Source organism: Quercus lobata, chromosome 5 (assembly GCF_001633185.2).
Source record: "Quercus lobata isolate SW786 chromosome 5, ValleyOak3.0 Primary Assembly, whole genome shotgun sequence".
Lineage (NCBI taxonomy): Eukaryota > Viridiplantae > Streptophyta > Magnoliopsida > Fagales > Fagaceae > Quercus > Quercus lobata.
The window spans coordinates 20,392,504-20,399,186 of NC_044908.1; the positions used below are offsets into that span (position 1 = coordinate 20,392,504).

The 6,683-nt window shown below is 32.5% G+C and overlaps 1 non-coding gene across 1 annotated transcript; it reads right to left on the reverse strand.

The window, feature by feature from the left end:
* Positions 1 to 3,442: 3,442 nt before the first annotated feature.
* On the reverse strand, positions 3,443 to 3,515 carry TRNAK-CUU. Its single transcript has one exon. It is a non-coding gene; the product is annotated as a tRNA-Lys (tRNA).
* Positions 3,516 to 6,683: the final 3,168 nt, after the last annotated feature.

Consider the following 6,683-nt stretch of genomic DNA (forward strand, 5'->3'; position numbering starts at 1 on the left):
TCGACAAATTAGATAGAAAAGAATCTTGAAAAAAATTAAAAGACAGAAAATATTCAAATGCTTCTACAAAAGAAGTTAGGTTGGCCCAGATTGTGTTGGATTGGAGTGCTTTATTTTAGATCCCAATTTTCGAGATCAAAATCTTATTATTATTTTTATATCTTACCTTTTGTTTTGAAGGGAAGATAGGACATATAAGATATATCAATAAACAGACAAAGATTTGTGGGCTGGAACGACTTAGTCTTATCCATTTTTGATTTAGGAGCATTACATTTATATATATGCTTCCTTTTTCTTCTTTTTTTGGGCAAGGAGCATTACATGCTAGCTTTTTCTTTTTGATAATCCGACTGTACATGCTTTAATTCTTATGACGATTGATTAATTTTATTGTCATGATTAACAAATGTCTTGATTCTCCCAAAAATAAAAAAGATTAAGAAACACCTTAGCAATAGGGAAACATGCAAGAGGCTAGACTCTAGAGCACTTCCAAGTTATATGGCCCATGCAAAGTAAGCAAATTATAACTCGATCAAACACAAATTCGTTTTCGCATCACGTTTAAGTCTACAGCTGATAATTTGATATTATAATGCGATCAAACAAACAAGAGCATAAACCATACTGGATATATATAAATTGTGGTTATTCATTGTGATAAATTTGTTAGCGGATATAGTGCCCATGCTTCATGTTTTGATTATGACGAGGTCTTATTTAATTATAAAGATACAAAGAAGAAAAAGCTGAAATTAGTTTGCTTATAAGTAGAATTTAATGCTGTGATTGAGGCCTTAATATAAGATATACTCACACTACTTAATTCAAAAACCTACGAGTTTGAATCCATTATGTTATATTAATTTCTCAACTTATTTGTTTCTCAAAAAAAAAAAAAAAATCTCAACTTATTTATTTTTTCTCCATGTAGAACTTTCACTCATACATGTGTACTCAAGAATTTCCTCATATGTGAGTTTTTGCCTCTATGTGGACTACAAGACCTCCCTATGGGCTAACAAGTCTTACTAGTCTCCCCCTTGCCTATTATCTTTTTTCATTAACCACGTGCCATTCATAGAAACTATGTGTCAACCTCACATGCTCATCCATTAGTTTCTTTATAAATATATGACCATGGAAACCTTATGCTGCATCATTTTTCTTCAATCTAGCTAGCAACTTTAGCAATACGAAATTGTTGGGCCTTCTTTTGTTTTTTGGTTTTTTCAAAGATCACTCTAATAACCGTACCATCTTGTTGCACACACGTCTAACACCTTGGAGAGACTCAATTAGGTTTTAATATAACATATAAGAATGTTACTTAACTCAAAAGTTTAAAATTAAGCTTATAGGATGGAATTAATTATGATGTATTAATTCTTCAACATTGTTACTTTTTCTCCCTGCAAGATTTCCATGGCAAATGTTTATACTCAACAATTGAATCACATCCAAAATAGTTAGGTGGTAATATGGTATAGCTTTTTCAAAGCTCCTCACTTCCTCTCTTCAATTAAATAAAAGAGACTAAATGTTGAACTTTATACTCCACCAATTACAATTTGCTATGTGTTTGACATTTTCTATTTTAAAGTTTAGCTAATTTATGGGCATAAAAAAAATAATATGAGAGAATATATGGTTGGTAAAGCATAAAATGAAACATCCCAATGAAACAATGGATATTTTTATTACGGATAGAATTACCAATTCTTCATACCACCGTCCAAAAAATGATAATAAAAAAATCTTAATCACAATATTTAATTTATTTTTTTCTCTCATGCTACTTGTGTTTGCCTAAAATACTAGTCCAATACTGTGAAAACCAAATTCACGGACAAGTGGGAGTTGTGGCCCATTGGCCAGGAATATTAGGCCCTATACCTTTCGGTTGCAGAGAAATTGGGCTTGCAAATGAGTATCGAGCCCAATAACTAGAGGCAAGGATAAGGGGTAGGACGAAAAGACATAAAGTGATTCAATTTGAAAGGGCGGTGTGTTGAATTCTGGCCCTTTTGGTTGCATAAATTCTAGTCCAAAAAAAGGGGGAAATGGTTATATAGAAAGCTTATCACATTAACTAAGGGCACATTTAATAGACTGTAGTAAATACTGTAATATAATAGATATTCTTGTGGCATAACTATTTGATTGTTTAATTATATTTTTATTACAATGAATAGTTATTTCTTATGAATAGTTATTCTTTAAAATGAGGAATAACCATTTCTTATAAAAAAATACTGAATATCTATTCATTTACTTTATGTAATAAATTTTTTTAAAATTTTCCTCAAAAGCCATTAGTTGCCACATTTTCAAAAGGAAAGAAAATAAATTTTCATTGTTGTTAATTATTAACTCTATTTTAAACACCCTAAAATAAATGTATTTTAGAAAATTTGACTTAAAAATAATTTAATTATACCTTCTTTTTATACTTTACTAAATTGTGGATGGTCACCAAACTAATGAATAATAATACCTATTACATTCCAACTTAATGTATTCCTTGTAATACTTATTCATATTCTCATGTAATAATCATTACAGTATATCCAACATTTTTTTTTGTGAGCAATTTTGGCCCCCAAAAATCAGGGATAATATTCACTACAATGCTTGAATTGTGCAAAATATATGGTTTCAAATTAATTCAACAGATAAATTTTCTATCACTGCACACCCTTGGTGCGATAGTCACTCCACAAGTATAAATGTTTGTAGAGTGTAGGGGACAAGGGTCGAGGTTCAAGTCTCCAGAAGGAAGCTTCACACACATATATACTTAGATTAGGATATAGTAGAAATTCTATTTTGTATAAAAAAATTTTAAAAAAAGGATAAATTTTCTTACTGTTAAGAAATATATTTGAAATTCAAACCCCATGTAATAAACCAATTGGTAAGTTGAATTTTATCATTTCTATAAAAGATTAATAAATCGAGCAAAATACAACCAAATATAATTGTGCAAAATACATGGGTTCAAATTAATTCAACGGATAAATTTTCTTACTGTTAAAAAAGAGATTTGATATTCAAATCCGCCTACGTCATAAACCAAATGATAAGTCAAATTCTACCATATCTATAAAAGATTAATAAATTATGCAAATTACAACCGAATATATAAATGATAATTGAAAATTTGAAATTGTACTAAAAAATATATAAAACCCAAGAATGTATTGGTCCATTGGATAATGGACTGTTGTCACATTTGAGGTGCAAAACATTAATGGTCCAGCTGCAAGACATGGGTTCAGAGCACCAAAAAAAAAGGTTGGTCCAAAATTGTTTGTGACCAACGTTGAAGAATTTCCACGAACTAGTGGGATTGGGCTAGGAAGGTTTCTGGGTTTCTTAACATGGGCCCAAGAAACAAGAGACCAAAAAGGGAAAAAGACTCAATAAAAATAAAATTCGCCCACCGTGGGGCTCGAACCCACGACCACAAGGTTAAGAGCCTTGCGCTCTACCAACTGAGCTAGACGGGCTTATGTTTGTTATCCCGCAATTAATTAATCTCACTTCTTATAGGAGCGTAAGCTTTGTAATTTAATGACTACTGTATAATAAACACTAGGTCCTAAAATCCAAGTTTGTATCAAGTACAAACCGATTATGATGAGGCAGTGTTTGAACACTCGGAAGAGGCAGGGATCATAGTGGTCGTTCGCAATGCTAGGGGAGAAGTGTTAGCTGCACTTTCAGAGAAAATTCCCTACCTCGGCTCGGTGGATTTGGTGGAGGTCCTAGCTATAAGAAGGGCAGTTCTGTTTATTGTGGAATTGGGCATGTCACAATCAATCTTTGAAGGAGATTCAAAGGTAGTGTACAAGGCTTTGAAAGCAGCTGATGTGGGTCATTCTTCAATCGGTCAATATGTGAAAGACATAATGTCTATTGTTGGTTCGCTTCGAATCTTTTCTTTCTCTCATATTAGGAGGCAGGGTAACTGTGTGGCTCATGCCTTAGCTAGGAGAGCAAGATTTTCTTTTCCGTTATTAGTCTGGATGGAGTATATTCCTTCAGATGTGTTTCCATTTGTAGCTTCAGATTTCTAGTTTTCTAATAATATTTCGAGGTATTGATTCTCAAAAAAAAAAAAAAAAAAAGTTTGTATCAAGTACTCATATTTTCTCTACAACAAGTGGCTATGCTCTCGTTAATTATTAAATTATCTCAATTATTCTAGTACTGCAAGTTTTGTAATTATTGGCAAATCATATGATAGGAGAATGAAAGTTCAACCCACCACAACTAGGCCTAAGCTAAGAATTGATAACTTGAGGCCTGGCCCAGATGAAATGAGCATCGAACTAAAATTCACCAAGAGCATTGCATCCTTGACCACTTCATTGGAGCAAGGGTGAAGAGACCCACACACATGCAAAATATTACATCATCATGATGGATCCACTAGGAAGAGGGTATAAGAATGAAAGAGGGGTTCAATGTAAGGGCATCAAAACATCATTTTGGGGAGAGAAACACGAGAGAAAAAAGAAAAACTAGAACACAGTACTTGGGAAAGGGGATACAGCTTGGGACACCTAAAGGGGCACCTCGGCTATTTGGTATTATCCTTGGACAATCAAATTTCTAGCAAATAACCACCACACAACTGTTCCAAACCATCATTCATCATCTAGGCTTCTTTTGGGATCTCCTATTGTGGGCTAAATCCATAACAAATACAAATTAATTGGGAGTTCAGGCCCAATGAGCCCAAAGTCATTAAGAAGACACCACCACACATATTATATACTATATAATAAAAGTTGGGTCAACCTCATAGAAGCGAAATTTGTGTTAAGTGGTCATCTTCTCTCTACAACAAATGGCTATACTCTCATTAATTATTAAATTACTTTATCTTATAGCTGTTATGATAGTTTAATTTAACTAAAACTCAATTCTCAATTTTTTTTTTTACTAAAACCCTATTGCCTTCATTAAAAAAATCTATTATTTAAGTTTCAAGAGATTAAAAATTCTACTCCTACTGAAATTATATTTAATTTTTAGGATAGTTTAAGTAAAATTATATTATCTAAGTACCAAGAAATTTAAAATTCTGACTCCAACTTTTTTTTTTTTTTTAGAATCTGACTCCAACTTAAATTCTATTACCAAAAATAAATGTTAATATATGTTTTAATTATTTAAGCATCTATATATGTATAAAGCCATATGTCAAAGAACATAATCTATTATTAAACATCCACCTTACGATCGGTATCGTCCACCCACCAAGGGAAGACTGAACTCATACTTTTCTTTATTACCACATTATGCGTTGTTAAGTGTGGTAGTGAGCCCTCGATGTCCGATGGTTTTGGAACCCCTTTTGAGGTTCCCTCTATACAAGGATGAGAAGACTCATCCCTCTCTTCCCTAGCCCAATATGATGAATTTTATTGTGCATTTTTCCCTTAAACAATCCATTTGCGTCTTAATCATACAATAACAAGACAAAGTCTTGACCTTTAATGTATTTTTTAGTGAATTAAACACTACATAAAATTATAAGTGACTGTGACATATGAGTTAATATGTTTGCATCTTATTAATTCAAAAAAGAAGATGATGTCTTTACTCTTTGATATGAGATTATATTAGATGTGATGGTGACAAGTAATACCCTTCTCACATGTAACAGTGAGATGTAAGTGTAGAATCCACACATAAAAAAGAGGGAATGAGGTTCTAACACAAAATTAAAAATTCTTTTTGATACATTGCACTTTGCTTTTCTATTTTCTTGATTCATTAGTTAGCCGGTTGCCACACATTTAATCCACTAAGCATTGCAATACCATGTATTTTCATTTGTTTGGAAATATATGCAATCATCTTGGTTGCATAAATTTATAGTTAGTACCAACTATCAACAAGTTTATTCTAACCATTTATAGTTAGGGTCCGTTTGGATACAGCTGAAAACTTAAAACTGAAACTAAAAACTGAAAAACACTATAGCGAAATAATTTTTAAATGTGTGAATAGTATCGTGGGACCCATTTTTAATGAAAAGTTGCTGAAAAGTGAAATTTGTGGGTCCGTGAACAGTACACGATGTGTTGTGATTGGCTGAAACAAATTGGAAAAGTCAAAATTTGCGGTTACTGTTCATTGAACAGTACATGAACAGTAACCGCAGCACTCAAAAAGCTAAAAACGCATGAAAAAAAAAAAGCAGACAAAACGCAAACGCAGACTTATCAGCGAATCCAAACGCTCTCTTAGTATCAACTATCAACAAGTTTATTATAACATTTTAGTCTCTTGATATTTGACTTTATATGTCATGTGAGGTGGCAGTAGTACTGTATATGGACTCATGGTTGCGTGCATACTTGAATGAAGTGAGTAAATCCTTGAACTCGAGAGAACATGATCCTCTTTGAAACGTACCAATCATAATTTTGATTAAATTTTACAGATTTTATGTGGCGTTTGGTATGGGGTAATGTTTTAGGATTCCTAGGAATATTTAAAGATTCTCATATTTGGTTGCAAATCACGCTAAGGAATCAGATGCCAAGGGAATCTAGATTCCCCCTTTAAACCCCTCTCAGTAGGAATGTGGATTCCCTTTAAAACAGGTGAGTATCTAGATTCCCAAACTTAAAGGAAATTATATATTTTATAAATTAACA